General features: G+C 41.4%; 1 pseudogene; it reads left to right on the forward strand.

The window, feature by feature from the left end:
* Positions 1-402: 402 nt before the first annotated feature.
* On the forward strand, positions 403-17,981 carry LOC139467538 (uncharacterized; annotated as a pseudogene).
* The last annotated feature ends 780 nt before the right edge of the window (positions 17,982-18,761 follow it).

Genomic DNA, 18,761 nt, shown 5'->3' on the forward strand with positions numbered 1-18,761 from the left:
TGTCATCGATCCCAATTGTGTGGATCGATGCTCATGTTGTCAATCACTGGACTGTCTGGACCAGACTCGAATATTTACAGACCGTCGTCATATAGCTGGAATATTGCTGAGTGCGGCGCTGAACCACAAACAAACAAACAATGTCTGGAGCAAAATCATTTCCTTCTAGTATTTTCTGGATAAATTGCATAATGTGTTAAACACCCCCACCATCTGAATTCCAAATGTCAGATCCCGAAATGACTACAATTCTGGGGTTACGTGTGTGTTTCATCTAACATCATGTGTTACAAACACCTCAAGCGACAACGGCTGACCCATATACACGGGCATGCAAATCGAACAAAGCTCTGTAAAATATCAATAATTTCTTTCGAATTTCCCACTCCACAAGTGTGTAATTCCCATAGGGATCGAAGACCGATCTCTCTGTCTCATGACCAGATAACGGCAGTGGTACTTAGACTGGAGTCTGTTACGGATACAGATGTATCTATCCCATCCATTTGACCACGCGCGATTCCAAGCTTCATCAGGGAAAGGTAAGCATTAATTACCATAGTAACTGCTGTCCTCTTGTTTCTCAACTGATGAGTTCCTATGTCAAAATTTGGCTTATAGTGCACGGGATGGAGTTATAATGGTAGAATGTTACAGTGGTTGCCGTAGTAATTACGTATAGGAGATATTGAACATTTAGTGCAATGTTGGTGTATGTGTTCCCGAGAAAGAATAACGGTTGTTTGAAGTAAATGTCAAACAAACGTGTTATTGCCCGATATGTTTGTTGTGTGCTTATAGATGAACAATGATATCGTTATGAAACAAACAATGTAAATCTGAGAAAGAGCAATATGATCAACAAAAGGCCCTGCAGATACACTGTCCAATAGTTCACGTTTGTTATATATAATAGGGTTATGGATTAACAATGATATCGTTATGAAACAAATATCAACAATGTTACCATGGGAAAGCGATAAGGTTCTACGAACTAAATGTTATACAGATGTGATTTTTTTTTAGTTTTAGGGTAACATTAATATCGTTATGAAACAAAGATCAAAAGTACAATGGTTTTTTTTAACGGCACAGTGTTCTCAAGATAAAAGGTCATAGTACCGAACACAGTTCAATATAGATATATATAGGTATTGGGGCTGTGTAGTCAAGCGTGCCGGATAGATATCGTTAGACAAAATGTCAAGACAGACTCACGGCTCTTTCAGTTTTCTGTCCGACGAAACTGACAACACGGGAGATGGGACAGTGGTCGGCATAATATTTTCATTGGAAATACTACATTAATTAATAAGGCATATAAGGCCACAAATAAGGCCAGTATGTTAACTGAGAAAGAAATCTGCCGAAACCACGTATCAGTAGTACAGTAAACACGGTTATAACGAACACGCTTATAACGAACTGACGGATATAACGAACTTACTTTTTTGGTTCCGACTATTTGCTGTAGTTATGCTGTATATATGCTTATAACGAACTACGGTTATAACGAACTAAAATCAGTAGTCGCTTTGAGTTCGTTATAACCGTAGTTTACTGTATCAACTTTTGGCTTGAATCTAAAACCTGAAGCTAATAGAGGATATTTCATGTGTCATGTGAAATATCATGTTTGTCTCATCGATTGACGGGGGTAATGAAGATAGGTCTAAAATAATTAACCATAATCCTTAATATAACCGAGGAAGGTGTGAGTGGTGGGTGCTACCGGTAGGTATGGCATGCTTACTCTTTTCGCGAACACCTGGTGTCATCACTGATTTTCAGTGATACATTTACATAACTGTCCTCGCTATTTGGTGTTTTACGCGCAGAGGAATCTGTTTCGTCGAATAATCGAGACTGGTTATTCTCTGGCGTTGACGGCATATTTGTATTATATTCACAGAAAATATTTGAGAACAGTGGAAGTAATAGCATTTTCTTGAACTTTTTCATTCTCAGAAAAGAACCAAGTTCAATTCTGTCAAAACATTTGAATTTTCAACTTCGTACACCCCTATCCTATGTGATTCCTTGATCCAGGGGTATTTGATACTACACGTGGTGACCACATGTAGACAATCTGATAAAACAGTATGTGACATGCCCGACTTCCTCATTGATAACACCTCTATGAACAGTGGCGATAGGACATTTAGGCAAGAAGTAGGCACCTCCATGAGCACCACGTGTGCTCCCCACTTTGCTGATCTGTTTCTTTGTGCATACGAGTCAGAATTTCGTCTCGGATTGTTAAAATCAACACCAGGGAATTTGGCCAAGAAATTAAACGTAAGCTTCAGTTATATCGATTATATGATATCGATCAATAATGGTCAAATTCAGTTCCACTGATTTACTCACCTGAACTAGAAACAAAAGAGACAAGGTCTATGCATACAGATTATTATCAAGACAAGAGGGATGACTTCAATAGTCAACTCTTCCGGGGGCACGGGTGGCCCAGTCGTCTAAGGCGGCGCGATTGGCTGTGCAGAGTTGCGTCCCTAGGGCACGCCAGAGACCTGTGATTGTGGGTTCGAATCCCGGTTCGCCGCGATTATTTTTCTAGGATTGTCAGAACCATACCCTTGATCGTGGGTTTCACCGAAGTATTAAACATCTGTGACCTGCATCACTTCGGGCTTTCCTCCCACATTAAGCTGACACGCCGCGATATAACTGTAATACTGTTTAAAGCTGCGTTAAACCCAACTCACTCACTCAACTCTTCCCTGTATGTCGCGGAATATTCCTGCAGATCCGCCCCTTGGTACCCACATTTCACAACGTTTAAGGTACGGTCGAACATGCTCTTTCCACCAATGTTTCAAAGAGCATCATACTCTTAAACAAAACTTGTTTGATCAGAGCTACAACATTCAAGATCTCAGTAGGCCGCTTTCAAAATGTTTTATGGTAGACATGTGGATGGCATTTTCAAATTTAAGTAAGGCATCAGGTTCACAAATGATGTCTGATGCAATTCCATATTTTTACTTGTACCATACGTACCCGTATTTTTTTCCAGGTGAACAACTGGCTTGCCCTTGCATGTGTTTGTGGCGATGTCACCAGTGGGGCATGATACGCTCGCATTTTCGTCAACACCCGATATTCTCACTATTTGATAATGATTCATAAACACATGCCTATTATATAGTCGGAATCGTACAATTTAAGATAATATATCACTGTTATATGTTATAATGAAACTCATTTATGTTTAAGAGAATAAAGTAGTGATGTTCCAATGGGCTGACTTCGAAATGTGCACAATTTGAGATCATGTGATGGATCTAAATATTCTTTTCATGAGATATATTTGCATGGTGTACCAGTGAGTGAGTGAGTTTGGTTTAACGTCGCTTTATTTCAGTTTTTCAGTATTCAGTGTTTCAGTTATATCACATAGATATCTGGCACGCCTGAGAAACGCAACTTCGAATTGAAAAACCCATTCACGGCAGCATTTAGGTCATCGTTGTCGTCACGGAGGGTGAGGAAGTACTTCAAACCAAAATTGTCGCACAGCTACCGTTGAAAGTCGAGGTGTATGAAAAAAGAGGCATTGTCATGAAGTAGTAGAACTCCAGCACTCAGAATTCCTCACCGCTTTTCTTTGACAGAATCTCTCAGGTGATGAAGCAAATCAGCATAATAGGCACTGGTAATCGTCTTTTGACTTTCCCACTGATCTTGAAGACTTGAACTTCTTTGGTGCCGGATAAGTGGAACTGTGCCATTTCGTGGATTGACGTTTTGACTCGGGAACATAACTGTAGACCAATGTTTCATCACCCATTACTAGTCTATTTTTTACTTTGACGAAATCCTCCTGAATTAGCTACTGATGTTCTCTGGCAATGTTAGATCAGAATTTAGAAACTGTGGCACCTAACGAGCAGATATCTTATTCATCTGTAAATGTTCATGAATAATAGCTTCAATGGATCCATGGCTTAGACCTGTTTCTTCCTCAAGTTCAACAATGGTAATATGTCTATCTGACAGTATAAGTTTTTTCTATTTCCTTGATTGAATCTTCATTGATGAAGGGACGTCCAGACCTAGCATCATCACCAAGACTTGTTCTCTGTACATCGCTATATGGCTCAATATTCTTTAACGTGATGCTACATACCATTTCACCTCACCTCACACATCACTTCAAGAATTCATTGATTGGGGAACTACCTGTCTCCATTAGAACTGTATGTATCAACCAAATCAGCGAGAATGACCACCCGATCCCGTTAGTCGCCTCTTACGACAAGCATAGTCGCCTTTTACGGCAAGCATCTACCCCGGATCTTCACGGGTCTACAAGTTTCAACAAGTTTCAAACAAACAGTTTCAGGAACGTTTGATATTTTTGTTTCCAATAATACACCCTTTCTCCTTACGAATGCAGCTGGGAATTACTGAAATCCAATCACTCCTTTTTAATATAATAAATTCAGAAAGAGCACTCGTCATAAATAAATGAAGATAAATTATTGAGGCAAGAAACTTGGCAAAGATCTATAATCGTCTGGGAGGCCACATACATCTTAATAGCACGCAAATGTCAGTAGTCGATTTCAAATGCTCCGATTCCTCGGGCCATGGGAATGTCAATAGTTGCTATGAACTATCCAATTAAAACAGACAATAAGTGATGATATACCGTTTGCTTCACGCCGCGCGCACGTGGATATGTTCTCACGTCTAGAGACTCGAGTCGATAAAAATTATCGAGATTTCGGATTGTGTCCCAAACTTGAAGATTTGAAATCCAATTTCCTCATTACTGTGTTTGTTAGTGAACAAACACCTCCCGCTAATAGCCGGACAAACAAACAGAAGGACATGATAGGTGGGAGCCGTTTACTGCCTCGCCAGACGCCCGGCTAGCACATTGCACGTCAACAACGTCGACAGAAACGTCAGTGTACAGGGAACTGCTCCAACTAGCATTGCGATCTGGAGCTTTTAAAGTAACACGAGCTTTCGATTGAGATATTTCCCAAAAATATTTTAGATTTAGTTCTTGTTTATTTTATTTTTCTCCCGTTGTACGTGGTTAAGGTATTGTCAACTGGTGTCCAATAGTTCAATTAGTTGACTGAACGCTGACTCGGGGAATGTTTTTGAATGATAATTGTCTTCCTTTGACGTAACAACTATCGATTACATCGACCATGAGTAATATATTCGCAGCATTATTCAAGGATGCTGTGTAATCTCTTGGTAAACTAATACTGAATTGGTGATCGAAATAAAAATATTTTGCAAATTAATTTCTGAAAATAATACTCAGTTGGGTAAAATAGGAAAATGTGGAAAAGTGTGTTTGTAGTTCTCGCTATCGCTAAACAAAGATCTGATGACATCCAATTACGTGTCACGTCAGAACGACCTTTGATCCGTTCAATCAAAGCGTCGCTTGCCAGATCACGTGACCGTCGGAAATGCAACCTTCAAAACGTTAACACGGTGTATTCCGAACGACAGTTTCGGCTCGTACGACTGATTCCGTCAAAATTATCGTCTATCTCCTGATTCCGTGGGGAAAAAAATTGAACGGAGGAGGCGTTGCACAGTACGTGGGAAGCACTGCCATACAATCTCAACCATATATTTGACATTTCGGAATGTTCGTTTGTTCAGTTTTCAATCCAGAACTTTGTCAAATATTTTTCAGGCATAGTCTGAAATGGAAGTCGCCAGGTTGAAACGAGTGCCGTAAGGCTCGAGAAAGCTGCTTTCTAATTGGTTGATGTCGACTTCTTCTTTGTCATTTCAGTGGTCGGTCAAAGTTCGCGAAAGGTCGTTCTGGCGTGACCCGTAATCTGGCGTGTCGGTAAACTTAAGATAACAACAGTTATCTCATCCCCGATATCACGCTGGACATCGACAGTTTCGTTAATTTAATGGAAAGAAAAACATACATATCGTCTACACAACAAGTAAATGCAATAACCAGCATTAGTCCGTACTAGTACAAGCACACACACACACACACACACACACACACACACACACACACACACACACACACACACACACACACACACACACACACACACACACACTCACACACACACACTCACACACACACACACACACACACACACACATACACACACTCACACACACACACACACACACACACACACACACACACACGTGAAGATATGACAGGAAGGAATAATACTTTTTTAATTATATCCACGTCGCTATTTAAGTGCAATGATCTTCAACGCGACGATGAACCCAAAGTCTTTAATGATGACACCAGGGTGTTCGCGAAAAGGAATACAAGACATTTTATCAAATCAACTATTTTACAGTAATGCAGAAGTACTGTGTTATTTTGATGTGTTTGCCTTTCCTTTCTAGCTATTTTAGTAGTTGAACATGGCTGCCACCAAAGCAGAACACACGGGGACCCAAACAACCAGCTCCGCGGACATTCTGCATGAGTTCCAGAATACCATGGACGAGTTTGCCAAGGCGAGGTGTGTTCATTTAATCCATTCACAATATCACCTTTTGCCTTTTTCGTCCAAAGGGAATCTGGTTAATCGAAACTGGTTATGCTCTGGCGTTGATGTTTCACAACACTCATGGACGCAATAGTGAGTGAGTGAGTTGGGTTTAACGCAATTATAACAGTATTACAGTTATATCACGGCGTGTCAGCTTAATGTGGGAGGAAAGCCCGTAGTGATGCAGGTCTCAGACGTTTACCACTTAGGTGAAACCCACGGGCACGGGTATGGTGCTGACAAACCTAGAAACATAATCAGGGCGAACCGGGATTCGAACCCACAATCATAGATTTCTGGCTTGCCCAAGGGACCCAACACTGCACAGCAAATCGCGCCGCCTTAGACGACTGGGCCACCCGTGTTCCCTCATGGACGCAATAGCATCAATGTAGCATGTCATGTTTTTTCATAATTGATATCATATCATATATATTTTCAATACAATGAAGTGGCTTCGATATTTGAGGTATTGTTCTTTAAACATTAAATTGTTCATTCTATTTTATTCCGCATAAACATCAAAAAAGATATTTCTGTCCCTACTGTATGTTTTGGTATTTTAGGAGAAGCGGTGATCACGGGATAATTATCACTATACAGCACGTGCTATGTGACTGTTTCAGGTTGTCGGAAACATTCACACCAAGTCCGCCCATCAAGGTAAGACACACACTGAAGCTTGACATGGAGCATTACGCTTTTTAAGGACTTTTAAAGTCAGCTGGCTGTACCCTGCTCTATCTCTCACTTGATAGATTTGTAATACTGATGTATATTTACTGGTAATCCAGGATACGGTGAACCAACTCACAAAATGCGTTTGAGACAACTAGCTATAGGCGGTGCACAGAATTTGGGCAAACATATTTGGTTTGTTACAGGTAGAAAAGGAAAACGCATGTTGTGCACGTGCAAGTCATAACGATGAAACGAACTACGCCCAGGTGGACGTTATAGATATAGCGAGATACACAACAACAATTCCCTTTTTATCCCCTTATGACTTATGACAAGAGAAGTTATGTGAGAGCAACTTTATAAACAACGAAGTAACTATAACATTCTTGTACAATATGTTCCCGTGTATTTTCAGGTGACCAATTGTTTGGTTTGTTTGTTTGTTGCTTAACGCAGCCCTCAGCAATATTCCAGCTATATGACGGCGGTCTGTAAATAATCGAGTCTGGAATAGACAATCCAGTGATTGACGTCATGAGCATCGATCCTCTCAATTGGGACACGATGACATGCATCAACCAAGTCAGCGAGCCTGGCCACCCGATCACGTTAGTCGCCTCTTACGACAAGCATAGTGGCCTTTTACGGCAAGTATGGGTTGCTGAAGACCTATTCTACCCCGGATTATCACGGGTTAGGTGACCAATTGACTTGCCTTTGCATGTGTTTGTGACGGGTCCCACCGAGGGTACATGAGACGCGCACCTTTCCGTGAACACCTGTATCATCACTATTTGATAGTGATTCAGAAACTTATTCTCTTGATGTAGTCGGAATCGTACAATCGACTCTGCTCTTTCTTATGAATATGGAAAAGGTTTTGTCGATTTTATTTACATGTGGTATCATTGAATCCGCGGCAGTAACGGTTGTTGACCGATTCTCATTTTTTTTACCAAAACTATTATGAATAGCTGTAAGACATACCTACTTTCTCACTAGTGTCTCTAACAATAATGTACATCAAGGACGAGTTATGATAAAGACCCTGGGCATACTGTTTAGTTGTAGAAGTCATTAAATGTCATATGAATGAGAATGGACTCTGTTCTTTTAAACCCTTGCTTGTTGTGGGCCTATCAGAACACTACACAACATGCCTAAATGTAGGTGTTTGCAGGCAGTGCTTGATTTTCTTGTAAGATGTAGATACAAATATGGTCCAAAATTCATTGCAAATGATACCGTCGGACTCGTATAATGAGCGCTGGTTTTAGCAGAGATTTCCTACGACTATGGAAAGAGTATTGTCGCATATATTTGTGTGTCATTACATAGGGAGTTTACTATAAAGCTTTACACACCAAACTGTACTACCCGTCACGAGTTAGACTATTATCTAAAAAAAGATTATAAAGTCGCATCTTGATCAATCTTTGTTTGACTGACTGATGTTTTCGCCTTTTAAAGGATGTGTCCCCGTCTTTGACAACGTCGGGCCGTCGCCGACCGGAGGCTGCGCATACTCCCCACCGTCTGTCCATGGCCACCATTGGCTGCCTCCCCGACAACGTCCAACAAGTAAGACGACGTGATGAAGTCAGCGGATGAAGATGCGTGTTTGCCCGTCACAATCGGCCCTTTCTGGACCTTAACTCTTCATTTATTGGGTTGCCATGTTTTTCGCCCCAATAACACGAACCCAGTAAAGCAAATTGATTGCAAAATGACTAGGAGGCTTAATATCTAAATATTTATGTTTTTTGTCCGATACAAATGTTAAACTGTCATGTTCCATTAGCTGTTCCATACGTTTGTTTGTTTGTTGTTTAACGCCGCACTCAGCAATATTCCAGCTATATGACGGCGGTTTGTAAATAATCCAGTCTGGACCAGACACCATGAGCATCGATCTACGCAATTGGGATACGATGACATGCATCAACCAAGTCAGCACGCCTGACCACCCGATCCCGTTAGTCGCCTCTTACGACAAGCATGAAGATCTATTCTAACTCGGATCTTCACGGGTCCTATTCCATACGTAGAATAATTCCACAATCGGCTTATTTCATAAAACGCAAAATGTACGTAACGTATGGTAATCAATGAGTTCTTCAGACAATGTATTCTGTACGTGTTCTTCAGGAAATTTGTTCTTCAGTAAACGTGTTACACAGGCAACGTGTTCTACAGGCAGTTTGTTTCACAGGCCATACAGAGCTTCTCAATTCAAGACGGTCGACAGCACATCACCATAGCGTTTCCACACATGGTAGAAGACTTGCGGCAGTGCTCCAATGTTTCCTCCAAATCCCCATTTGGACATGTGATATTCTTCCATCATGAGAAATCCTTCATCCAAGGATTTGATTCCTTTTCCACATTCTATAAAGACAACTGGTATGTATCCTTCAAGAAGTGAGTGGGTGGACGAAATTCCATAAAGAAATTGTTCATATCGTCATTGTCACAACATAATTGGATTTCTCACATCGTCCCATTTTCATATTCGAACCCGAGCGCACTGACCACACGGCGACCCAATCACACTATTGATTACACAATATATATGTGCAGTTGTACTGACGGTTACTGACCCGTGAAGATCCGGGGTAGAATAGGTCTTCAGTAACCCATGCTTGCTGTAAAATGCGACTGTGCTTGTCGTAAGAGGCGACTAACGGGATCGGGTGGTCAGGGTCGCTGACTTGGTTGATGCATGTCATCGTATGCCAATTGCGTGGATCGTTACTCATTATGTCAATTACTGGATTGTTTGGCCCAGACTCGATTATTTACAGACCGCCGTCATATAGCTGGAATATTGCTGAGTGCGGCGTTAAACAACACACAAACAAACTTGTGGTAACTTCAGTGATTTCAATGATAAAATATGTTAAAATCTTCCAATATGTTTCACTTGTGAAATATCCTTGTGTGATAAAGAGTTGACAGCATTACGCATATTGAACACTATAGATCAGACGTCTTTGATCTGATAAAATAACAATGAAATATATTGTGCTCAGCAAATTCATTTCACACTTAAGTGGACGGCAGTGATATCCTGGATGTGTCACTGCTCAAGCACGGATATAGGATACAGAATACAAGATACAGCTGAATGCGAACAATCCGCTAAGCAAACTATTTGCGTCTGGAGGTCATGTTCACTGTGTTTCTTATGTTGTCATACGTTTACAGCTCGGTACTCGGCAACCATTAAACCTTCAAGCAATTTGCGAATATGAATTGAGTATGATTCAAAATGAGGAGGTGTTCAGTACTGTCTCCCCAAATGTGTGTGGGAATGTGTGCGTGTGTGCGTGCGTGTGTATAAACGTCTACATGCCTGTCTGTATTGTACAGTTCCAGGTACCGCGTGTTACTGTTGACCCTTCTGGAGACCGGCAGCACTGTCGGCATCATGCGACACTTCCAGTCTCTTCTCGGACTACTGCTGGACACCAGGTCGCCACTGTCCAGTTGGAACATGCCGGTACGTCCACGAATAAAAAAGTGATTTCAGGTATATACTCTGAAAAAAAAGAAACGCAAAAATGATTTTAGATAACAATTAAATAATCAACAGATGCTAAGCGATTGTTCAAGATTAGTACACATTGTCTTTGACCCTGATTCCATATGACACACAGCAAAGTATATTTTCAAGAAAATGGTCATCTGTTCTCAATTATCTTGTATGGCCACCATTAGAGTCCAAAACTGACTGGCATCGTCGTCCCAAGCAATCAGATCCCGAATTGTTGCATGGGGAATGTTCACCCACTCTGTCTGCTGCTTTTGTGCCAACTGTCGGAGGTTCTGTGGTTGATGCTGACGTGCTCGCAGTCGTTGATCCAGGGCATTCCATACATGTTCGATTGGGTTCAATTTGGAGATCTGGAGGGCCATGTCAGGACCTGGATCTTGTGATTCCTGACAAAGGCTGTTGTCAGTCTTGCCGTGTTAGGTCGGGCGTTGTCTTGTTGGAAAATGACGTTCGCTTGTTGCATCATGGGAAGGACGTGTGGCCCAAGAATCTCATCCGTGTAACGTTGTGCCGTTAAATTCCCCAGAACTTGCACCAAGTCTGTTCTACCAGTGTAGGAGATGGCCGCCCACATCATCACACTACCACCACCTAATCTGTACAATTCCTGAGTGCAGTTTCGTGCATAACGTTCCCCGAGACGCCTGTCTCCATCTCAGTTGTGGCCATAGTCTGTGACCTTTGAGGTCGCAGCCGACGATGCAGGTCCGTCAGAATGACATTTCGTCACTGGTTGCACATTTGCAAACAAAAATCACATCTGGGAGAAGTCGTTTGGTATTGATGTCGCCAGTTCGCCTTTACTCCTCTCTGTTCCCTAACTGCCTGGTTCAACACTTCCCTTAGCATGGTATATATATATATATATATATATATATATATATATATATATATATATATATATATATATATATATATATATGGCATATACAATGTGTAAGATTTACAGTATCCTTTATTTAGGAGATAAACATACTGTGTTTTCAATGTAGAGCTAGGTTACCTGTATATTTAACCGCGCTAAATTGAATTTGGAACCGAACGCGCAGCGTGAGGTTTCAAATGTTAAATTTAGTGCAGTTAAATCTACAGGTAACCTAGCTCTACATTGAAAACACAGTATGTTTATCTCCATTCTACCATGACTAAATTAAACGCGAACTCTTTAGTGTTAGCAAATATACTGAGTGAAGCGGCATCGGTTGAGTGCAGTGTTTTGCGTGGGTTATCGATCTGAATTACGGAATCACCGAACAAAATATGGCGCTGTATATACTCAAGCAGTTTGTTTACACCGTAATACTTCACTCGAACATATGATAGGCATTGAAAGCATATAAGCACGGCAACTTGGTAACATGAGGTGGGCATCCCTAAAGAAAACAAAGCAAGCTTTGCAAGGCTTTCGCTCTACATCGCGCGTCACCATTATGACGTCGTATCGCTCATTGTGACGCAAAAGATATGACGTCACAGTCGTATATAGAAAAGTGCCAAAATTCCAAGCTCTCTGTTCTCCAAAACGTAAATACATTCCCTTTGTAGATTTATATCGTGTTTTCTGCATGAAATGTATTGCCACACATCCTTTGAATATTGTAGTAACCGCATCTGTTCATTTTGTAACCTGTAATTGTAGATATAATTATTTAAATATGCCTACCGACAAGGACTGAAAATAGTACTATTCTATGAATATTAGCTTCCGCGGTGATGCGGCCGTCAAACCAGCTGTTTCAATCAGAGGGGGTTTATTGTGATTTAATAGCCTCTGATTGACCAATCGGAATCGAGTAAATTTCAAATTCATGTTAGAATCGCCTTTGTTTAGCTTTTATTTTTTGAATAGGTGTATTTATGTTTTAAATGATTGCTGTTTCAGGTTTGTGTTACTGACGTCACGGCGTCACAATTGGATGACGTCATCAAAACATGTGCACAAACTGTCCTGGATATCCAAAGTGAAAACCTTACAAAGACCTACCCCTCAGAAAGTATATCTGCGCTGTACAAATACGTGAAGGTAATAGAAAACACCACACACGTTACTTAAATCATTCCTGGATATTGGGCGGAGGAGAGAGTGTGAAAATAACCTCCCTAAATACACTATTTCATTGCTTCGGGCGAAACACTATACATGTATCTCCTTGTTTCTCAAGACTCTTCCAGTAAATCGAAGTGATATTATTATCTGAAAAAAACCATGTTGATTGTATATGTCAGTAAATATTCAATGTGGCGAAGACAACGTTTCTGTCCGCGACCTCTTCGCTGTGTGTTTACATTAACGTTTGTCAACGAATTTTGTTTTTTAAAGGAAAATATTATATCACCCAAGTTCTGCACCTACCGCGCCCACTTGGAGACGTCACTTTACCATTCTCTGAAGAAGTGTTCCTACACGGATCCCAACCAAGTGTTTCAGCTAATGACGTACATTCAGTCAAGGGATTGTAGCGAAAAGGAATTCCTACAAGTTCACGCTTTTATGCAGGCAAGTTACCATATATGCCATGTGTTACCCTAGCCTTACGTGTTCAAAGCCAGTAAGATTTGTTTGTTTGTTCGTTGTTTGCCGTACGGAAAGCATGGGTTGCTGAAGACCTATTCTACCCCGGATAGGTCTTGAGCAACCCATGCTTGTCGTAAAAGGTGACCATGCTTGTCGTAAGAGGCGACTAACGAGATCGGGTGGTCAGACTTGCTGACTTGGTTGATGCATGTCATCGTATCCCAATTGCGTGAATCGATGCTCATGATGTCAATCACTGGATTGTCTGGTCCAGATTAGATTATTTTCAGACCGCCGTCACATAGCTAGAATATTGCTGAGTTCGGCGTTAAACAACAAACAAACACACGTCTATGCATTGAGATAGTCATATCTATCTATGAATAAATCTATTAATTGAAAAAGTTCGATTCAGCAATTTCAGTGTTAATCATGTCGGATTTATAATAGAATACTTATGAAATTGGGTCCATTTTCATTGTCCGCCACCTAATTTGATTAGTGTTGTCAGTCATATGTGCCATTCGCCCATATTGTATTGTACACACATAGACTCCATATTTATTACTTTACAGATTGATATTTTATTTTCAAAATTGTTAACTGATGAAATATACATGAGCGACATGCACTTTACTTTTGTATATGAAACTATCATCTAAATGGTAATCAGAGCCTGTTAGGTTTTCCTATTCATGTGACTCCGTCAGGTAATCGGCATGTAGTGAATGAACAGAAACATGTCTGAATGAGTATGGTTTTACGCCGCTTTTTTTTTAGCAATATTCCAGCAATATCACGGCGGAGGACACCAGAAATGAGCTCCACACATTGTACCCATGTCGGGAATCGAACCAGGGTCTTCGGGTGACGAGTGAACGCTTTAACCACTAGGCTACCCGACCGCCCCAGAAACATGTCTGAACAGTTCATAATGAGATATAACCCTTCATAGAAAAGTCCACTCTCCAGAAAGGGATATTATCGTTTTTGTCATATACTGTACAAGCTGAATATAATGTCACAGGTTATAATGCCAACAATGGTTATAATGTCACTGGTTATAATGCCAACATGGTTATAATGTCACAGGTTATAATGCCAACATGGTTATAATGTCAACATGGTTATAATGACTTGTTTTTCAAATGGACAAAAGGCGGAGTATAACTATGCTGCCCTGTACTTTCTTACACTGGGGCATGGCGTTTTAAGTTAAATATGCAATATGGGAATAAAGCAGACCCAACTGCATGTCCCATTGACTCAGAGCCACGCAGATATAACAACATGGTTGATGAAGATTATGTAAACTGCACGGAGCTGATATTTACGTAAGCATTAACGCAATGAAATTCGTGTTCACCGAATCATTGAATGACATCTATGCTGGCACGATCTCCTTAACGTCCGGCTATTCCGTACCCTGCATTGTTGCAAGCCTTGCCTTGATGGGATCGCAGAAATAAGCTGCTGTATTCATTTTCTGACGATAAACATATTGAATTGCAGAAAACGAAATCGATTATGTAATTTTTCCATGGAATTAGTTATTTGACCACCCTTTCATCTGCAGCATCTGCAGGATACTGTGCTTGTACCAACTTGCACCAGGTATCCGTGAATACGTTATCCAAGGTCCAAGGAGATATTTCTAAAAGAGTGAGTGAGTAAGTTTGGTTTTACGCCGCGTTTAGCAATATTCCAGCAATATCACGGCGGGGGACACCAGAAATGGGCTTCACACATTGTACCCATGTCGAGAATCGAACCCGGGTCTTCGGCGTGAGGAGCGAACGCTTCAACCACTAGGCTACCGGACCGCCCTATTCTATAAGGTGAACGTGAGTTCGAGATATATGGAAACAAAGAGCGGGTGGTGCTAAACCTTTTTTCCAGGTTACTATGATGGAGATGATGTCGGAGATGGGGGTAATCGAAGGTGACGGCAAATACAAATACTGTTAATGCATCAGAAGGTTAAAGGTTGAACTGTTGAGTGTTCATGTTCGTATAGCTGTCACGTGACTTCCGACAACAAACGAGTAAAAAAAACAAAACCTACAAAAATAATTTGTAAAGGACATGAAGTTGGCGAGAATGTCCTGTCCTATGAGTTAAAATTTTATCCTAAAGTAATAGTAGTTTTTTCTTGAAACAATACCATTTCTGTAGAAGCTGTGATTCTCTACAAAGTTACAATCCGTAGTTTTACCAGGATCCGGTAATCGTTTATTCGAATTCTAGATTTGCTCTGATTGTATCCTTGGTTTGTCAGCACTATACCGTGCCTTACTGAAATAGTGTACACAACGGTGTGGACGCAACTCACCCACTAGTTTATATCTGACCCGTGAAGATCCGGGGTAGAATAGGTCTTCAGCAACCAATGCTTGCCGTAAAAGGCTACTATGCTTATCGTAAGAGGCAACTAACGTGATCGGTTGGTAGGGCTCGCTGACTTGGTTGATGCATGTCGACGTATCCCAATTGCATGGATCGATGCTAGTGATGTCAATCATTGGATTGTTTGGTCCAGACTCGATTATTTTCACACCGCCATCATACACCTGGAATATTGCCGAGTGCGGTGTTAAACAACATATTAACAAAGGAAAATATATGTCTCTTATGATCTGCAAATCATCTGTTTTATCAACCAGTCAGCCAGTACAGAAGCGCCACTTCGAGACCTGTGGTTGTCACTGACAAGGACCCATCTCATCTACAAGTTGTTCCCAGCCTCGAGGGGTTCCCACACGTTCCCAGTCGTTCCCCACCTTGACATGTCGGCTTTGAGGGAATTTGCCTGCTTCCATAACACAACACTCAAAGACGTACTCCAGACTGTCTTCAGGGCACTGAAACTCTGTGGAGAGACAGCGCTTGACATTACGGGGAGTACGTATCTAGAATGGTTTCTCTTTTATCGTGCAATACTTGAATTATTTAGTTTGTTTGTTGTTTAATGCCGCACTCCACGATATTCTAGTGAATAGAAAAGTGTAAAGCCCTTCCTAACTCTAGCATAAATGATTTGTTTACAAATTGCCATTTTGTATAATGGTGAAATTGCACGAATGTCATTGTCTGTTTATATGTAAACATTATCCTGCTGTAAGGGAGTGAGTGAGTTGGGTTTAACGCCGCTTTTAACAGTATTCCAGTTATATCGCGACGTGTCAGCTTAATGTGGGAGGAAAGCCCGAAGTGATGCATGTCTTAGACGTTTACCACGAGCACGGGTATGGTGCTGACAAACATAGAAACATAATCGGGGCGAACCGGGAATTGAACCCACAATCATAGGTTTCTGGCGTGCCCAAGATAAGCAACTCTGCACAGCGAATCGCGGTACCTTAGATGACTGGGCCACCAGTGCCCCCTCCTGCTGTAAGAAAACAGTAGACAAAAATATACTATTACTTTCCTTCTCGAGAAAATATGTATTCTATGTCTACTTTCGATATTTTGAAATTAATGTGCAGTTGTATTATGGCCACAACTACAATACAAACTTGACCACATGGTTCATTACGACCAGCAGTGGTTGCAGGGGATCTGCAACAACCCGCAACCCCCTTTATTTAGTATCCATATGCGTTGTGTATTGGCACAAACATGGTTGAAATCAGTACACTATCTGCAGTGCCAATTGTCCATAGGCCCGTGAAGATCCGGGGTACAATTGGTCTCCAGCAACCCATGCTTGCCAGAAGAGGTGACCATGCTTGTCGTAAGAGGCGATTAACGGAGTCGGGTGGTCAGGCTCGCTGACTTGGTTGATGCATGTCATCGTATCCCAATTGCGTGGATCGATGCTCATGATGTCAATCACTGGATTGTCTGGTCCAGACTCGATTATCTACAGACCGCCGTCATATAGCTGGAATATTGCTGAGTGCGGTGTTAAACAACAAACACACAAACAAACGATAAAGTTATTAACATATTTTAATGTAAGTTAAACAAGTTATTTGTTACAAACAAACAAAAAACAAAACTGCAAAGTGCAAACTGATACCATGGCGGTGGATTCAAGAATGGGTTTCACGTACTGTACCCATGTGGGAATCGGGAAATGCTCTACCACTAGACTATCCCACATCGCCTCATGTGATCAAGCACTTTTCCTATCTCCTGGTGTTTTGTGTGCTGGAAGTACAACAATGAAGTCAATCTGGTGTCGATATGAAGCGGTACATCGTGGGCTAAAGAGCAAATTGTCAAAGATACGGTGTTAAATAATAAAACAAAAAGTGACTGAATTCCCAGTTTACGATATCTTGCCTATTGCATACGACAAAATGGGAGAATCACCGCATCGTTCTTGAAACTATGATGTCATAATTTATCACTGCAATCTCGTCACGTAATCATGTGTGACATCAATGAAGGAACACTGGGGGTAGCACGGAAATGTCCATGTTTATATTCAGCTTAAACTTAAATATCCTCTATACATACTTGCGTATAGGCAGTGGTGATAGCAGTTAGTATTATGTTGCCTTGATTTCAGCCAAGACCAGCGATACAACACCAGTCCTCACATCATGGCGTACAGATCACCAGCTAGACAGGGGCTTACTGAGTTCAGCCTCAAGATACAGCGTCACCCAAGGACATCCTGTCTTGTCACCCTTCGTTTTCTGGACTAATTTGTCCATGGGAACCTCACAATAAATTCTAGAACGTTGCATGGTTTCTGTTTGATTCATATCGAGTAGCCCGGCTCATATAAAGCTTTATTACTCGTGAACATCCAATGAGTGAGTGAGTGAGTGAGTGAGTGAGTGAGTGGGTGGGTGGGTGGGTGAGTGAGTGAGTGGCTGTTTTGAACAATTATATCACTGCCTGTCGATGCGCGATGTGATACATGTCGTATAATTTTACCACAGACAGACAGAGTTTTATTCAGTATATACATGTATTCAGTATTATTCACTCAGTGAAATCTGTGAGCAAGAATATGTACTGACTAACCTAGAAACTTATTCAGAGCGAATTTGGGATTCGATCATACGATCTTATTTGCTAGCGAGCCCAAGGGACGCAACTCTTACAGCGGATTGCGTCGACTTGGACGACTGCACCAGCCGTGTCCCTTTTTCGCTCTTAACCTTCCAGTGACACTAGCACCTGCACCGTGTTTTCAAGAGGAGACCTTATTAGCAATGGTCACTACCAGCAAGTAGTAGTGAGTACGTATGGTTTTACGCCGCTTTTGGCAATATTCTAGCAATATCACGGCGGGGGGCACCGGAAATGGGCTTCACACATTGTACCCATGTCGGGAATCGAACCCGGGTCTTTGGCGTGACGATCGAACGCTTTAACCACTAGGCTACCCGACCGCCCCATTACCAGCAAGAGATCCTGACCGATACGTGTCTGGGATCACTAGATTTCGCGTTATGTACATTAAACCTCTGTTAATCCAGACGATAATGTACACCAACAAATAAATCGA

Source organism: Haliotis cracherodii, unplaced genomic scaffold (genome assembly GCF_022045235.1).
Source record: "Haliotis cracherodii isolate W230 unplaced genomic scaffold, xgHalCrac1.p SCAF_2, whole genome shotgun sequence".
NCBI classification, from domain to species: Eukaryota; Metazoa; Mollusca; class Gastropoda; order Lepetellida; family Haliotidae; genus Haliotis; species Haliotis cracherodii.